At 46.1% G+C, this 18,636-nt stretch overlaps 1 protein-coding gene and 1 long non-coding RNA gene across 2 annotated transcripts in view; one reads left to right on the forward strand and one right to left on the reverse strand.

Moving 5' to 3' along the window:
- ASIC2 (acid sensing ion channel subunit 2) overlaps positions 1–18,636 on the forward strand; it is a 996,512-nt gene that overhangs the window by 27,817 nt on the left and 950,059 nt on the right. The window lies entirely within an intron of this gene.
- Positions 1,020–2,893, reverse strand: LOC111775694 (uncharacterized). Its single transcript, XR_002811620.2, has 3 exons — positions 2,691–2,893; positions 2,308–2,550; positions 1,020–1,300 (listed from the first exon to the last, which is right to left on the reverse strand). It is a non-coding gene; the product is annotated as an uncharacterized lncRNA (long non-coding RNA).

An 18,636-nucleotide genomic window follows, 5' to 3' on the forward strand; every position in this document is an offset into this window, starting at 1 on the left:
TTCAGATGCCAGCACCAGTCCCAGCCTCCTGGACTCCTGACCAACTGGCTATAAATCAGGCTTCCCACTATGCCTTGTTTGCATTTGAGAATTTGCTAGAACGGCTCACAGAACTCAGGAAAGCTGTTTACCTACCATTCCTGGGTTCCTATAAAGGAACAACCAAATGGAAGAGATGCGTAGGACGAGGCGTGTGGAAGGGGCACGGAGCTTCCACACCCTCTCTGGGCGCTCTGCCCTGCCAGCCCTCCCTGTGTTCACCCACCTGGATGGCTGCCACCTCTGGGCTGCCTCACTGGTTCCCCGCTTGCCCTCCAGGCTGTGGGGTGCCCTGTCTCATCGTGGCCCCTCAGTTTGGGTGTGAGGCAGGGGTCTGCCTTCCCCAGGCTCCCCGTGTGGGTGGGCTGACAGATCCCTACATCTCGACAGCCTAGTCTTTAATCACGATCAACTTCATTTCTCGCTCACGTCGCCGCCGTCCAATCAGTGCTTTTGGGGCGGCCCTCCTCCGGATGATTCCGGCCGAGCCTCTTCCTGTCTAGGGGCTCTGCCTCCCCGCGGGACCTCCAGTCCTCTCAGGGGTCCTCTACGTCTTGTTACGAGGCAGTGGAGGAGCCGCGCCAGCCCCCAGATGCGCCAGCGCAGAGCTGACCCACTTGTCTTGTGTTCACACTCCGCTGAGAAGAGAGCCAGTCCCAGGCCCCACTCGAGCACAGCAGGGCTGAGACTGCGGTCCAGCCGTGTGCCCCAGAGGAGGACACGTGCGTGGGGCGCTGACCGCCTCTGTCACACGTCCCCTCCCTGCTGTCTGCAGCCAAAGCTTCACGGGTCTGAGCTCCCTCCTGGCTCCTCAGCTCGGGAAGTACCTGCCTGTCCCCACCCACGTCCAGGTGGCTGCAACATAGTGGGGACATCTGGGTGTGAGCACACCATTCCACAGCCTAGTGGGTGTGGGGCTGTGAGCCAACCCCGCAATCTGTTATGCCTCAGTTTCCTCCTCAGTAAGACAGGAATTGCTCTCCTTACTAATCAGTTACTCGTTTATTAAATCATATTGAGTAGGAGCCGAGGTGTCCTTACCCAGATGTGGCAGTGGCAGCCATCTCATGGGAGCAGCCAGGCACCGTAATTTGAGTGTTATCTCAGGCTGCTCCCTTCCGAGATTGGTTCTCTGGTCTCCTGGAGATTTCACGAGCTGTCTGACATTCTTTACTAGATTCCTTTTCTGGTTCAACCAGCCAGAGTGGGCTCTGTTGAGTTGGCGTGGTCCCCAGGACTGCATTAGACCTGTAGTTGTCTCCTGGTGAAGGACAAGATTCTGGTGTCTCATTATCCCCACCCAACCATAATTCAAAATAAAAACAATATAAAATACACACACACACACATGCACACAGAGCATCTGCTGTGTGCCGGGACCCGTGTGGGTACCTGGGACGTACTAACGGCTGGGCCTGGCCGTCCAGCGGCCCTCCTGACAGAGGAGGCAGCAGTGGACAGACACAGGCAGTGGTGCACCACGAGGGCTGTGATGAGGGCTCGTAAGGCTCAGTGGGGACGCTGAGGAACAGGGGTACGGATGTGCCCTTGGGTGGGGGGAGGCTCTGCAGAGGAGGTGACTCTATGAGGAAGGGAAGGTGTTTTCCAGAATCGGGAAGGAAAGGCATGATGAGCAGAGGAGGTGACACAGGTGGAAGTCCCAACATGAGAGGGAACAGGACTTATCCCCGCGGATTAATTAATTGCTGTGTAACCCGTGACCTCGGGAGCAGTGGGGACGAGGCTGGCCAGGCAAACCAAGGTCAGATTCAGGGGCTCTTTGGCCACAGAGTTAAGAGGTTTGTACTTTATCAAAAAAGAGAGAATGGGGAATCCATTGAAGGCACAGAAATAGGGAAGGGATGTCACTTAGAATAGTGTTCTAGAACACGATTGTGTTTCAGAAAGCTCTGCCTAGCAGCACGAAGGAACAAGAGTTGGAGGGGTCAAGAGACCACTTAGACTACGGGCGTCAAGAGACTCTTGTAGTAACCTGAAGTTTGAACATGCTATTGTACAGATCAATGATGCTTAGGTGCATGAAGCAGCTTTTAAACTGCTTAGAAAGTCTATTAAATATTGTGGTAATAGCAGGTGATATAATACTCATCGAGCTTCTACAAGGTGCTGGGCATCCTGTTCAGCACTTTCCATGTATTATTTCTTTTACTTAACCTCTGTGTCTCAACTTCCTCATCCTTACAATTGCAAGAAAAATAATAGCAATGTCACCAGGTCGTTGGGAAGATGACTTGACTTAATACTCACAAAGAACTTGGAACGACCCCTCGCCCAGGTCACGCCTTCAGTCCAGGCTGTGGGGACAACAGTCCCGGGAGGCAGGATGCCATTGCTCCACATCGTAGATAGGGAAGCTGAGGCTTCCAAGACCACATGGGTTACATGTAGCAGCTCCTGGGTTCAGATCTAGACTGTCTGGCTGTCAGCTCTGGGGTCTTAGCCAATACACTACCTGTGTGGCTGTTGTCACTGTCATGATGACTCAAAGATCTGTGTGAGAGGCAGTGCATGACCAAGGTGACTCCCAGGGACATCCCTCTGCCTGGGCAGTACCCAGTACCCAGAGACCTCCTGCTCTCTGAGAGTCCACAAAGGGAAGGCAGGAGGTGAGCATCAGCGCGTGGCATTACCGGCAGACCTGAAGAGACTTCCTCCCGCCTGGCCTAGGTGGGTTCCCACTGGGTTTCTGGGTGATGGCACCAGCTCGGCTTGGTGTCAGTAGCTCAGTCTAGGTCACTGACTAGGATGCGTCCAGGCAAGTGTGAATGCTCTCCCCAGTTCCCGGGCCAGCAGGGACTATCTTAACGGGGAAGATCGTCTGCCCAGAGCTTCCCGTCTCCCTTGGAGACAGCCACCTTCGGGAGATTCTAGGTTCTTTTGACAGGCTGGGTGAGACTCACCTTCTGCCAGCTTTGGAGCAGTGGGAACCCTGGAAGCCCACAGAACTGTTGACCCCGGGGGGCGGGGGGGGCAGTGAAGCCAGGCCCCATGAATTTTGCATGGACTCCCCTCCTGAGGATGTTCATGTGCCCTTGAAGGTGGATAATTGAAATTCAGATTTGGCTATTCTATTACTTGGCGATATTCTTTATGGGGCTGCTCTGTGTTTCCCGGTGGCCTGTTTGCGGCTTTAGTGACTCCATCATGGAGAAATATATTGATTTGTCAGAGTGGTGTCGGAGGTGCTGCTCTGATGAAAATTGATTTATCTCTCTCTGAGCAGCTTGTGTTTGCAATCTGTCTTTGCCTCCAACAAGGCATGGGTCGGGGGGTGTGTGTGAGGAGGGTGCCTCCCTGCTCAGGACTCTGTTTACCACCACACACTGTAAATAAGGCTCCGAGGGCAGCCCTGGCTCCAGTTTTCCGTTCTGTGCTGAGGAGATAAAATAGCTCCTCATTTGCCTCTGCTCGTGTTCATAACATTTGTGTTCATTCTTCCCGTCTCCTGACACAAACACACATAGCTGGGTGTGACGGATGAGGACCATAACTCCCTCGACTGTGGGAGGATGGCTCTCCGTCTCTCTCTAGACAAGAAGCAAGAGGATCTTGAGTGGTAAGTGGAACTAGGAAGGTCTCCATCTGCATTCTGATGACCTGCGGGGAATAACTTTTAATTGTGAATCTTCTGTGCTGTCCACTGGCTCCTCCCTGCATTCATTCTGGCAGTGTAGGGGGGTCTGGATGCCTGGCCTAGACCTTCTCCACTGCCACTTTCTACGTGTGTGCCGGGCAGTTATTCCATCTCTCAGCCTCCTTAGTCACGATGGGAAGATAATGATGCTAAATGGATAGGATTGGTGGGAAGAGGAAAGGAATCAATGCAAGTTCTTAGCAAATGGCTGACCCAAAACAATAGTGGAAAGTCAATAAATAAATAAAATAAAATGAAATAAGTGTTTGTTGGGCACCTGCTCTGTGACCATGTCGGCTCTGGTGATAGAAGTAGCAGAGACGGTTCCTGCACCAAAAGAGCTCAGTCTAGTGGTAGAAATGTGCTGGGTCAAGGTGACTCCTATGGAGGTGCAGAGAGGGGCAGGGGGATGGCTCAGAGAAGACTTCCTGATGGAGGTGAGGCCTGAGCTCATTTTGAAGTAAGAATAAAAGTGGGTTAGGCAAAGAAGAGGAGCCAGGTTGAAGGCAGGGGCGATAGTTTGGGAAGATCTTTAGATGGACAAGGTCATTGCATGTTGGAATATTCCACTAGGCTTGGGACAAAGGGTGCCTGTGAGCATGGGGGCAGGACGTGATTCCAGGGTGATGGCTGCACCCTCATCGTGAAGGGTCTTGAGCTGAGCAGAGATGCTTGCACACTTTTATCAACGTCCTGAACACTGAGAGGAGGCATTACTGGGTTTTAATTGGGGGAAACCATGACCATACTGATATTTTGGAAAGCACTCTCCAGCAGCAGTATGGATGACAAGATTGGAAGAGCACTTACCTGGTGGAACCTGTAGCAGAAATATTCACTTGAAGGCCTTGTGATAATCCAGATATAAAGAGAGAAAAGACTGAATGAAGGGTGTGATGGTTGGAATAAGTCAGAGAAGGCAGATGGGAGAGGCAGGAGGGAGAGGGCGTTGCTGTGATGGACTGGCTACGGGGCCTGAAAAGAGTGAGGAGGCTACGTCGCTCTCCAGTGGCTGGAAGGACGGTGGGTGTGTTGGTTTCCTACAGGTGCTGTAAAAAAGTGCCATAAACCGCGTGGCTTAAAACAATAGAAATTTACTGTTTGAGTTCCAGGGGCTTGAAATCCAAACATCAAAGTGTTGGAAAGGCTGCGCTTCTTCTGGAATCTGTAGAGAAGAATCCTTCCTTGCTCTTCTGGCTTCTGGAGTTTGCCAGAAATCCTTAGCATTCCTCGACTTGTAGTGCGTTACTCCAATCTCTGCCTCTGTTGTCACACAGCAGTCTCCTCCCTGTGTATTTCTCTTCTTCTTTTAAGGGCATCACTCTTATTGGATTAGGGGCCCACCCTATTTCAGTATGACCTTGTCTTAACTAATTACATCTGCAATGACCCTATTTGCAGATAAGGTCACTGCAGAGGTTCTGGGGGTTGGAACTTTAACATGTCTTTTTTGGGAGACACAAGTCGACCCATAACAGTCCACCTTCTGGCCCCCCAAATTCATGTCTTTCTTGCATGAAAAATACATTCACCTTACCCAAACACCTGCAAAAGTCTTAACATTCCAGCATTAACGCTAAGTCCAAAATCTCATCTAAATGAAACACACACACACACACAGAATCCTGTGTCAGCTTCCCACAGAGCTGGGAAACGAGCAGAAGGAGCAGGTGGCAGGTGGGAGATGTAGAGGAAAAAGCTTGAGGAGTTCAGTTTTGGATGTGAGTTCATAGCTCTCAGGGGCCGCCAAGTGGAAGATGGATACTGAATATTCTTGTAACTTTCTTATCCATTTCTCCTGTAATTATCATCAGAAAGGACCTCCAGAAACCTTATGACGGAAACTATAATTACCCTGGGAGCAGGAGGGCACAGGAAATGGTGTGAGGCAGAAGTGGGGCTGCCTCCTGTCCTGAGGTGGATCCGGAGAAGAGGAAAACTGATGGAATGATGGATCGTGGCAGTTAAGGCACCGGGCATGAATTTTCCTATTCACTGGATATTATTTCGTAGTGCTCACCTTATGTCAAGCACCCTAGGGGACTTCAAGATAAACCAGCCACAAATCCCATCCTCAAGGAGCTTGCAATCCTGACAGCGTTTGTGACTGGACAGGAACTTATAGTTCATAAACAGTTGTAACGCAAGGTAAAAAAAATATCGACCCCCAGGAGAGGTGACCTGGGAAATTGCAGTGGGAATTTCTAGAGAGGGGAAGGGATCTCTTCCAGGTGTGGTGTGTATAGGGGGAGGGGAGGTCATAGAGGAGTTGACTCTAGAGCTGGACTTTGAAGAATGGGTTATATGTGGGCATGTGGAGATGGGGTCAGGGAGGCTGGTTTTGCAGGCACACGGAAGAAAAGATCAGGAGGGAGCTTTTCTAAGCATTATCCTGGGACTGTAATATGTTTAAGTAGGTACAAAAGTTGAACTGCATGTATTTTGGTATTAATAAAATCGGGCTAACAAAGCAGCTTGTTTATTTACGTTATCTTACCTGATTCTCGCAGTACTGCTCTGTAGAAGAGGATCTTGCTGTTTCCACTTTCAGATGAGAAAATAGCAACTCTGGGAGTTTAATAGCATGTCCGGCTCACACAGTTCGTAAACAGCAGAGCTGGGCCTCAAACCAGTGTCTTTTGACTCCAAAACCCGTGGTCCTTCTCCTGTGTCTGCTTGATCTCTGCTCTCCCTTTCTTCAGCACTCTGATTAAAACTTGCTTCCTTAGTAAAACTAGCCCAGAAGGAATTCTGTAGGGTTGACGATGGAGAAGTGGATGGAGGCAGCTTAGAGGGTGAGCCTTTTTCTGACTCTAAGCCATGTGTCTTTAGCAGCTCCTCTGGCCCCCAACATGCAGATTCTGGAATGGGCAAGAGAAGATTTCTTCCTAATACAGTCCCATGGGAGATCACCGCTATCAGCACAGTGGCCACAGCCAGGGCAGAACTGATGCCTGGCCCTGCTCGAGGGCATTGTCGGCTGCTCCGTAATTTTGGGCTTAGACAGCACAGCCTTAGAGTACCTGTTCCCTGGGTTGAAGCCAAACAGTCTGGACATCACACAAGAGACCTACAGAGAAGACCAGGACTCGGAGAAGTAAGGACACGCTCCCTGGCATTCAGCAGAGGAGTTGGCTCAGCTGGCTGGAGCACAGTGCCCAGGAGGCCTCAGCCTGCAGGTCAGACAGTCTTGCTGTGTGTCCTGACCCTGACCAGCATCCTCTCCAGGACGGGGGACCTGGTCAGAGACCCATGAGCAATCATGACAAATCCTTGGCATCCAGGAATGTGGCTATATGCACATCCTGCTGACAGTGGCCAGGAGCCTGGTCTGTATGTCTAAAGGATAGGCTCTATGTATGCGTTGTGTCAACCTTAGTGGGATCTTCTGAAAGAAGCCTAGGCTTCGGGAGCTGTAGGAAATTGGTCCTCATCTGCCGAAAAGTTCTCCATGCCAAAAATAAAAAAGTCTACTAATATCAATAACAACGTCCCTTTGTGAGTTCTTACTATGTGCCTGGTACTATTCTGCATCTCTTACATACATTAACTCATTTTATCTCCTGGTACCCTATGAAAGGGAGACAATTAGTATATCAATTTTATAGATAATAACTGAAGCTTAAGAGAGATTAACTGCCTAGAATTATAGTTCATTAGTGGTGGTGGTGGTGCTGGGGGTAAGATTTGAACCCAGGGCTGCCTGGTCCCAGCGGGTATGCTCTTAGCCTCTATTCTGTGCTTTCTCACCATAACACCCAAAATGACCCAGGGAAGCCCCAGCCTGCAGTCAAAGGAAGGGTCCTGAAGTCTGTTGGGAACTCTCCAATGTCCTGGCTAAGAGGTGACATTAGAGGGAGTCATTCAAGGGCACTGCAGAGTTGATGTTCATTCCGAGGCACAGGCAGAGTAACGTCCTTGAAGCCGATGGGAGATCTGCCCCTTGCTGTTATTTATCTAACCTCCTCCGGAACCTGCTCCTCCTCTGACATCCTCAATCTTGGTTATTGATGACGCTTTCCAGTCGATCTCCAAAACCAGAAACCTCAGAGTCATCCTCAATTATTCCGTCCTCCTCAGGGCCCCTCCTCCGTACAGTCCATCCTGCAAATTCTATCTAACACATGGATCTTGAATCCGCCTTTCTTCTCTCCACCCTTATGGCTACTGTCTGAGTTTGGGACTCAAGCATCTTTTGCCGGAATGATAATAGTCACTTCTCTTTAGCTAGAGCTCCTTAAGTGAAGTCCTTCCCAAACTGGACCTAAATTCCTTAGGTCACCTCCTCTGTCACCACCCTCTACCAGCCCAAGCTTCAGGTGCTCTTGCTCCCCACAAATGGTGTGCCCGTTCACGGCTTTCAGTCTTTCACATGCTGTTCTCTTTGCTCCAAATGTCCTTTTTCCATTGCAACACTGGGAAAACTCCTATTCATCTGTCAGGGCCCCAACCATGTGCCACTTCCTCTGTGAGTTCTCCGAATTCCTTCACCCCTTGGGAATGCTCCCTGCTAAGCTCCTCTGTGCTCTGACTTCGCTTACGTATACATCTGGTTAACACAAACTGGGCTGTTCTCTAATTTGTCTGCTTACATCTCTCTCTTCCACCAGAGAGAGGACCTCATTCATCTTTCTCTCTTTCACCTCTACTATAGTGCTTAGGCCATAATATGTGTTAAGTAATGGATTGTTGAATAAATGGATGAAAAACCCTGACTGGTTGATGGTCACATTGCATATAATTGGTACGTGCGCGTGCGCGCGCGCACACACACACACACACACCTGCAAGAGGATTGGAATCTTTGAAATTGGCTTAGTAGATCAAGAATCCCGGTTACTGCCCCGAGGTCCGTGTCTCCAACTGAATCATGCCGTGGAAAATGCAGCCTTGTAGATAAGGCATGCTAACAACAGTCATGGGCTTATGGATGGCAGCTTTTAAGTCCTCCCCTTAAGGAGAAAGCAGGTGGTATAGGGAGAGGGAGAGGGGGCAGCAGCTATTTCAGAGCCTTCATGAGAGCGGCTTGGTAAGAAATAAAGTAAAATGCCATCACCAGCATCACAGCCACCCCCTGACTAGAGCGTAAGATTTCTTTAACACCTTAGCAGACAAACTCCCCCACAGGAAAAATCACACTGCCTTAGTGGCCCATACTGAGGTGTAAATCGCTGATGTAAGGCCTTGCTCCAAGCAGCCTTCTTTATCGAGGATGGAGAGTCCTCATGTTGGGGGTCAAAACCGGTTCTGGGCCTCTTTTCGCTCCCAGCACGGTGCCAGGTCCTATCTGTTGCCTTCCTTAGTCATCATGGCCACCGGGGGAGGGAAACGTCATTGTTCCCATTATGCAGATAATAAAACAGAGGCACAGACAGAGAAAGGCATTTGTCTGACGCTACATAGCCTGGGAGAGCAAGGGTTCAAACCCGGGTCAATGTGAGTCTGATGTCAGTCTGTTTTCCACGTCACCTGTGGAATTGGGAGGGAGGAAGAGGCGTGGGGGGCCTCAAAATCAAACAGCTTTCTCTGTACTCTCAATACTCTGTCTCTCTCTCTCTTTTTTTTTTTTGCTGAGGAAGATTTGTCTTGAGCTAACATCTGTTGCCAATTTTCCTCTCTTTATATGTGAGCTGCCATGAGAGCATGACCACTGACAGACGAGTGGTGTAGGTCCATACCCAGGAACTAAACCCGGGGCTGCCGAAGCAGAGTGCACTGAACTTAACCACTAAGCCACCAAGGCCGGCCCTCAACACTCTCTGACATGCAGTGGTTTTGGTGCTGACCTCATGCTGCTCCACTGCTGCCTCACACCGTCTCCTGCCCTCCTTGGGTTTGTGTCTCTAGTTCTGGGCTGCAAAATCCATGGGGAGTGGATGCCATCAGCCTTCTCCCCATTATCTCCTGCGAAATCACTCTATGTGTATGGAATGTATTTTCCTGTGTTTACCTATATGTGCTGTTTGAGCTATATTAGTGAAAATATGGGAGCGTTGGTCCAAGTTACATCTGAAATATGGTATTTTCAACTTGTCAAATTCTAGATGTCACATTCTGCAGGAAACACTGTCCAGATGAGAGAAACCAGGATAGAGCAGGGAGGACAGGTCAGGACAGGACAGGAAGAAAGCTATATGAGGAATCGTTGAAGGAAGTGGAAATGTTTAAACTTGGAGAGACTTGCAAATGTTGGAGCAATTCCAAGTGGGACAAGCATGGAAGTTAAGGGGAGAAAGATTTCTAACGAATGGATTCATCTATAAATGAAAAAACCAGTAAATTTATTGATTAATCAGTAAATGAGCCATCAATTAATGGCTTCATATATTCAACATGTATTGAGAATCGACTGTTCTCTACACTGAGTGCTGGAGCCTGTATGGCACGTGGTCTTTGGGTGGTAGGAAGCTTCCGGTCACAGGAAGGACCCAAGCAGGGGTTGAATGGCTACCTGTCATGGGCGTGAGAGTCCAGTACGAAATGTATGCTTGGAAAAGGTGAGTTCTGTTGTCTTGCAATTCAAATTTCCAAAGCTCCCTGAAGAGAGGTCCAGTCATCTCTTGTGCGCCATCTGGAATACCTAATGCGGGAGACCGCATGCTCTAATTGTTGAATGACTGGCTAATGCAGCACATGACTGTGCTATGTACGACAAAGTAGTCAGGATGTGTAATGGGGTGACCAAGCTAGGAGTTCTTTTTCGTGCCCCAGGAGAACTCACCAGGAAGAGGGCTGAAATGGAAGCAGGACTGATTTGACTTGAAGTAATGTGCTGACACACCAAGGGGATCGGTCACTGAACTGACCCTCTGAGGGAAAGTTGTCCCTGTCTCAAGTGATTCCTTGAAATCTCTTAGGTGACCCGTTCTAGCAGGCAGAAATCACAGGGCGTGCACGGTGCTCATTAGACCTGACGCTAGGCTATGCAATCAGAGTTGGACAATTACTCAAATTGTCCTGATAACGGTTGGTCTTCACTGGTTGCCCTGCGTCCTAACCTTTTGTCCTCCTCTTGCTTCTCAGCCATTTCTGGAAATTTTCCCTGGAGCTCTGGGGAGCAGCATTGTCTCTGTCTATGCCCCGAGTCTGCCTTGCAGGCTGAACCTGTCACCCACTTCTCAGGATGCCAGCCTCCTGGGTTTTAGTCCTTTTTTTTTTTTTAAGATTTTATTTTTCCTTTTTCTCCCCAAAGCCCCCCGGTACATAGTTGTATATTCTTCGTTGTGGGTCCTTCTAGTTGTGGCATGTGGGATGCTGCCTCAGTGTGGTCTGATGAGCAGCGCCATGTCCGCGCCCTGGATTCGAACCAACGAAACACTGGGCCGCCTGCAGCGGAGCGCGCGAACTTAACCACTCGGCCACGGGGCCAGCCCCCTGGGTTTTAGTCCTTTTAAACTCACTGTCCTCGACGCAGAAACATGGTCCAGGGGAAAAGGACGAGGCCCGTGTGCCAGGCACTGGGCCCGTTGGAGTACACACCCAGCTCACTTTTAGTCCCCTCAAATCCCTTCTGCAGATAAGGATCTAAGAACTTAGGAGAGTTGCCCCAAACGCACAGCAAGCAAGACGCAGAGCCGGCTTCAATCCGGGTGTGTGCGTGTGTTCTCTGGCCCCAAATCCTGTGCTCTTCCTACACCCTGGGAGGAAGGGACAGCCCTGTGCAGCAGCCTCTCTCTGTCCTCACAGCCCTGCCAGGGCTTCCCTGCCTGGGTGTAGAGCAAGACGGAACACACTCTTTTCCCAATTGTTAAATGCCAGGTGTGCCTCCGTTTGCTGTGAGCCAAGAACTGTTCTAAAGAGCTGGTTAAGTACAACCATTTAAGGCGCTGTTCCCAATCCTGGCACCGGGTCTGTTTCATTCAACTTGGTGCGGCAAGAAGGAGCAGACAGCTTGGACAACCACACTGCCAATTCCTTCTTGATCTGAGAGCATCTGCCCAAGGGAACAGGGTATTCCGAGGGGCCTCATGAACAAGCCTCAGAGCTGTGTAAGAAATGCCACCTTCTCACTATCTTTCGTGTCTCCTCAGAGGTCACAGTTTCTTGACTGTAGGAAGTGCTCAGCAAAATAGATGATGGATGGTTAAATGCAAGTCTGGAACCTTAGTTTCCTCCTCTTTAAAATGACGGAGCTGGTGAGTACCAAATCAGCCATTTGGTACTTAGCGAATCTTTGATAAGATTATCTTCTCTCCACCCTGCCTCTCTCCGCTTCCCTTCTCGCTTCTTTGGGCCACGGCTGGAAGCAGGGAGCACCTCTCCTTAGAGGAGCAGATTGATCACTCCAGCCAAGCGGGTACCAGCCACCGTGTACTCAGGGCCTCTTGCTCAGAGCCCAGGTGGAGATTCAACAGCCAAGATACTGTGCATCAGGGTACCATTGATCGCTAGGAACCTACCAGCTCCTGGTGAAGTTCATTTCGCTTCTGATGCCTCCCCCGCTCTCCCATTCTCTAATCCACTTGACCCTACCTAGGGGCATGACAGAGAGCAACCTCAAGCTTAGAGAACACAGCTGCCCAACCGTAAGACTGTGTGGAAACATTCATAGATCCCATCTTGTCTCCTGTGCTCTTAGCAATATTGAAGTTAGGAGAATTGTCCCACGACATTCCCGCAGACAACAGCTTACAATATCACGTAGAGCGAGGACCTTCATTCTGAGAGGCTTTGGGGAGCGTCGTTGCTCAGCCTGTGACAAGGTCTTATCTTGTAAATGCCCAGAGACCTGGGAAGGGTTAGTTTCACACACCGGCTTCACTGCAGAGCCCAGGGATTCGTATATAACGCATTCAGTGCTGGTGAAGCGTCACATCTGCTGCTGGTTTGAGCTGAGAGCGACGCTGGCAAGGAGTGAGTTTCCCTTTTTACCCACTCCTCTGGCTGCCCTGTGAGCATGCATAGGTGTGTGAGCTGAAAGGTTGCTTCCTGTTTGGTCTCATCTTGTGTCAGAAAACCTACAGAAAAGTTTGCAGGTGGTGGAAACTTGAGAAGGACTGTCATTTTAATTTATCTTTAATTTTTTTTGTTAATGAATTTATCATGGATGATATTTTTGTGAATGAATTTATCACAGTGGGCTCAGTGTTTGTACGTGTTTTAATTTCTTTAATTTGCACTCTGACCTTGTGAAGTTCAAATTATCACCATTTTACAAATGAAAAAGACTGAGGCACAGAGATTATACATAAGTTGCCCAGTTTCACAGATTTAGAATATGGAAGAGCTAGTATTCACATTCTTTTCCATTCTCAATATATTATTCTTTCCACCCAAACTAGTGCCTCTCTTCAAATACAACTTCATAACAATAATGGATATTTTGAGAAATTATGTTTAGTTACTAATATCTTTTTAAAAAGCCTTTTATTTTCCAAGTTCCCAGGAGCATTTTATCCATATGGACATGCATTTTAATATAGTCATAATCATTACATGGGAATACTTTTGTATTCTGTTCTCTTGTCTTAATGTTATATAATATGCTTTTCCAAAATAATCTTTAAAATGATCATTTATAAGAAGACAAAATAATCCATTGGGTTAATTTCTCAAAATTTACTAAAACATTCTTCTGTTAGGAGCCACGCTTCTTCTCACTTTCTGCTGTTATGAATAGTGCCGCAGTGAGGATGCTCATGCATGGATCTCCCTCTCCCAGAGCAGTGTTCTATCCAGGAAGAAGCGGGACCCACCTCAGGCAGACTGCGTTTGAACAAACTCCTTCCTCATAATAATGCAGCAGCATCGCATAAGTCCTCAGCCGTAGTTCTAACTTCCTCACCTATAAAATGGGACTCAGGATCTGTGTCAAAAGATTGATATGCAGAATTAGTGCCACAATGACTATAAGCGTGCCTAGCCCATGAGAGATATGTAATCAATTTTAGTCCCTCCCTCCTTTCTGAAAAACCCCATAAGCAGAATGTCTGCGGGCGTGTGTTTTTGTGAGTTTTGGTACTTAGCACAAAATTTCTTTGCAACAGGGTGAGAACAACTTATGGTGTCACCAGCAAGATATGAAAGTACTATTTCCCCGCAAACTCACAAGCAATTGGTTTTATTGTTTTTGGTACCCAGAGTTTTGCGAGGGTACCAAGAGAGGAATAAACATCAACTCTATGCTCTCTACTTGTGAAGATGCTGGACTAAGTCACAAAAGTGAGTCACAAAGCTTTTGAAGGGCAGAGACTGACTAGTGGCCAGCAAGGCTTATATGTGTCCGTCCTGTATGACTAATCAAATCCCCTTGAACCAAGTGATTGATGAGATAGAAGGAATGTCTACTTGACAGGAAACATTATCTGACCCGAGCACGGGTGCCTTGTAGACATTGCAAAACCTTCTTAACTGATGATTTGTTTTAAAGGAGGACTTGTCACCAGATAAGGAGGCTTAACGAGATCCTTTCCCAAATTGGCTTTGACATGTGCCTGGCACTCGGGCAGCTGAGCCCTCCCTCCCCAGACAGTCTTCTGCAGCTACAGCCTGGGGCCGCTGGGCTGTGCCCTGCCTGCTGCTGACACAGCTGCTAATCCCAGGCTAATGAGCAGGCCCCAGGCAGAGGTAGCAGTGAGGCTGGGTAAGCGGCCGGGGGCGGGGTGGGGGGCGGTGGGCAGTGGGCAAGCAGAGCTGCTGAATCCACAGGCTAGGAGAGCTGTGGTTTCCTAGGGCAGCCAGAGGCTGCAGCTTCCCCAGAGTTGTTCCTTCGTGTGCACTGGGCCAGTGCTCTGGGTCCCATCCTGATCTGGGCAGTATCTTAGACAGGATGCCGGGGAGAAAGAGGTGGTTGCTGAGGCTCACTTGATGCCCGTGCTCACTTCTTCAGTCTACAAACCGCATACAAAGATAGGCAATGTTGGGGGACTGTCTTCTTGGCACATCTCTTCAAGGTTGTTCTTGATTTTCACTCATGTTAATTTTATTTTACTCAGGAAAAAGATTGAGGGCAAAGAGTACATAGGGGGTGATTTGCCTTGGATGTTATATTTTTCCAAGGATGGGCCTCAAGCCAAAATGTGAATTTTAAAAAACACTATCCCTGGGGCCGGCCCCATGGCCAAGTGGTTAAGTTCCCGCGCTCCACTTCGGCGGCCCTGGGTTTCATGGGTTCAGATTCTGGGTGTGGACATGGCACCGCTCATCAAGCCATGCTGAGGCGGTGTCCCACATAGCGCAACCAGAAGGACCCACAACTAAAATATACAACTATGTACTGGGGGGCTTTGGGGAGAAGAAGAAGGGGGAAAAAAGAAAGATTGGCAACAGGTGTTGGCTCAGGTGCCAATCTTCAAAAAGAAAAAATACTATCCCACTCATCCCAGACACACACGCGCACACAAATTGACGTATCTACTTAGTCATAAATCTATACAGTATCAGGATAGATAGAAATTTTTTTCAGCATTAGAACACCTGGATTCATGTCTAATCCATGACAGCTCTGTGATCTAGGGCGCGTCACTTCATGCATCTAGGTTTTCATTTCTCAACTTAAAAAATGAGAATAAAGTATATGAATGGCTGAGTCCCCAAAGAAGAAGGCTTAGTGGCCAATGCACACATGAAAAAGTGCAGATTTATAGAAAGAAGATTTCATTTAAAACCTCTCAGGGGCCGGCCAGGTGGTGCAGTGGTTAAGTGCGCACATTCCGCTTCGGCGGCCTGGGGTTCGCCGGTTCAGATCCCGGGTGCGGACATGGCACCGCTTGCCAAGCCATGCTGTGGCAGGCATCCCACATATCAAGGAGAGGAAGATGGGCACAGATGTTAGCTCAAGGCCACTCTTCCTCAACAAAAAGAGGAGGATTGGCAGCAGATGTTAGCTCAGGGCTAATCTTCCTCAAAAAAAAAGAAAAAAAAAAAACCCAAAAACCTGTCACATGGCAAATGTGGTGTGTGTGTGTGTGTGTGTGTGTAACATTACCAAGCGTTGGGAAAGACGTCCATCAAAATGAACTCTCATCCACTGTTGATGAAAGTGTAAATTGGCAAAACTAGTTATTTTGTTGTCATATAAATTAATAGTTATATGGTAAAGAAAGATGCTTCTCACATCCTAAGAACCAGAAGTTTTACGCTTAGCTCTGTCTTGGAACATACATGTACATAGGAGACAAGCACAGGAATTTATATTTTGGCATTGTTTGTGCATATGAAAAATTGTAAACAGCCTCATGGCCATCAGCAGCAGCATGCAAAAATAATTTTAGTATATTCCTACAATGATATATGACAGAGCAGAGAAACTGAATGAACTGGAGCCAGCTTTAAGGAGTTCCCATTGACCAAATTTGAGACAATTGAGCACCAAAATAATTAACCATAGTAATGAGTGGTAAACCACACGAAAATGGGAAGTCATGAATCCAGAGTCATAATAGATAGATGATAGAAAAATAAATAAATTCAATACATAGATTAGACACATATGCACATACATACGTGCATCCATGAGAAGGGGGCCTCTTGCTTCCATTAGGATGCTGAGGGCTGACTGGTCAATATGGAGGGGCTACTGGAGTTTGAAATCATCCTTTTGCAACTATCTTGGTAAAGATGGGTCAGGGAAGCATCATCAGTGGATACTAAGTCTAGGGGGGAATTTTGATGAAAGCAAGATATTTACATGATTTTTTAAAGTGTCTTCCACACATGGATTATTATTTGAAAGAGAGAAAAATAATTAGGTATATGCTGAAAGAATTGGCAACACCTTGATTGAATGATCAAAATTAACATCACCCGTAAGGAACAGATGGACATTGTGTGTCTCCAGATGTGATATTCTAGGAGAGTGTATGACCTTAATTTAATCACGAGGAAATATCACAGAACCCAAAACGGATAACTTTCTATTAAAAGATAGAAGGGCTGTATTCTTCAAAAATGTTATTGTCATGAAAGACAAGAAGAGGCTACAAAAACATTCCAGGTTATCTAAGGCTGAAGAAATGTGACAACTGGACAGGATCCTGTCCTGGAGGAGAGAAAGATGCTATAAAGAACATTTTTAGGTAAACTGACATAGTTGGAATATGGACGGTATATTAGTTAAAATATATCATTAGTTTAAATGTATGAATTTGATAATTGCGGTAGTGATATAAGAAAGTATTCCTACTCCTGGAAATACACATTTAAGTATTTAGGGGTAAAGGTCAACGATGTGTGTGAATTACTTTCAAATGTTTCAGAAAATAATTATACATACACATTATATATAGAGAGAGCAAGTGGAGAGAAATATTAACAAAGGTGAATCTGTGTAAAGGATATTTTGGTGTACTTTGTACTATTTTATTTTTATAACTGTCACTGTTTATTTTAATAATAATTAATATCCAAGTAAATATGTGAGAGATGCAGCTAAACAAAAAATGATAGTTTTGAATGTTTATATTAGGAAGAAAGATATACAATTAATTATCTAAGTTTCCGTCTAGGAGGCCAGAAAGAAAAACAAGCAAATGAAACCTAAAGTAAGTAGATGTTAGGAAATAATAAAGGTAAGAGCAGAAATTAAAGAAAATAGAAGAAAAACAGAAAAACAAGAAATAAAATTGACAAAGTAAAAATTTTTAAGAGAGTAATAAATTTGATAAACTCTTAGCAATACTAAAAAAAGAGAGAACAAACAAACTACCAATAATCATAACAGAAACTAAGGAGTGACTATCACTACAGACCCTACAGACTTTAAAAGGATAAACATTATGCTAACAAATTCTATAATTCAGATGAAATGAACAAATTTCTTGAAAAAACTCAACTGACCAGCTGACCAAAAAGCTAAAAGTGACGTAAGATGATAATAGAATTCTGAATAGCTCTATACCAATGAAAGAGACTGAATTTTTAAGTCAAAAGCTTCCAATAAATAAATTCTAGGGCCCAATAGCTTCACAGGTGAATTCTATCAAACATTTAAGGAGGAAATAGTACCATCTTACACCAAATCTTCCATAAAATAGAGGAAGAAGAAACAGGCTTTCATCCAATTTACAAGTTGAACATTGATATCAAGCCATAAGAGAGACATTACAGGAAAAGAAAATAATCCTCACTAACATAGATGCAAAAATTCTTAACAAAATATTGGTAAATCTTCAGAAATATAAGAAAAGCATACCATGTCTGTCTAATTAAAGTTTATCCCAGTTTATCCCTCTCACATATTTATTTGGATATTATTATAAAAATAAACAATGGCAAAGAGTTATAAAAATAAAATAGTACAAAGAACACCCAAATATATTTTATACAAATCCACCTTTGTTAATGTTTCTCTCTATTTGCTCTCTCTATGTGTATGTGCGAATGTGCTTGTGTGTATGTGTATGTATAATTATTTTCTGAAGTACGTTTGATTCAACATTCAAAAATTAGTCAATGTAATCTTCCAAATTAGTAGGTTAGAGCAGAAAATCTATTTGATCATCTTAATAAATGGGGGAGAAAAGCATTTAACAATATCCAACACTCATTCATGACAAAGACTGTCGGTGAACTAAAACAGATACCCCCTAGCAAACCAGAATACTCAGTCTGATAAAAAGCATCTACAAAGTACCTACAGTTAATACTTAATGGTGAAGCACTGAGTGCTTTGTCCCTAAGACCAGAAAAAAGGCAAGAATGCTGAGTCTTCTGTTCAATATTGTATGAAGCTTTCAGCCTGTTCAATGATGCAAGGCAAAGGAAAAGTATAAAGGTTCAAAAGGGAGAATTTAATTCTATTTATTTATTTATATTTATAAACAAAAATTGCGTTTAATTAATAATTTAAAGAATTCAAAATCACAGACAGCGTAATATTTTATAAGAAAATCCTAAGGAATTAACAAAGAAAACTCCTAGAACTATTTAAATGGATTGACCAGTATTTCAGGATACATGATGCATAAGCAATCATATTTCTATGTATTGTATTGGCAGAAAAC

This window comes from Equus caballus, chromosome 11 (genome assembly GCF_041296265.1).
Source record: "Equus caballus isolate H_3958 breed thoroughbred chromosome 11, TB-T2T, whole genome shotgun sequence".
Classification (NCBI taxonomy): domain Eukaryota; kingdom Metazoa; phylum Chordata; class Mammalia; order Perissodactyla; family Equidae; genus Equus; species Equus caballus.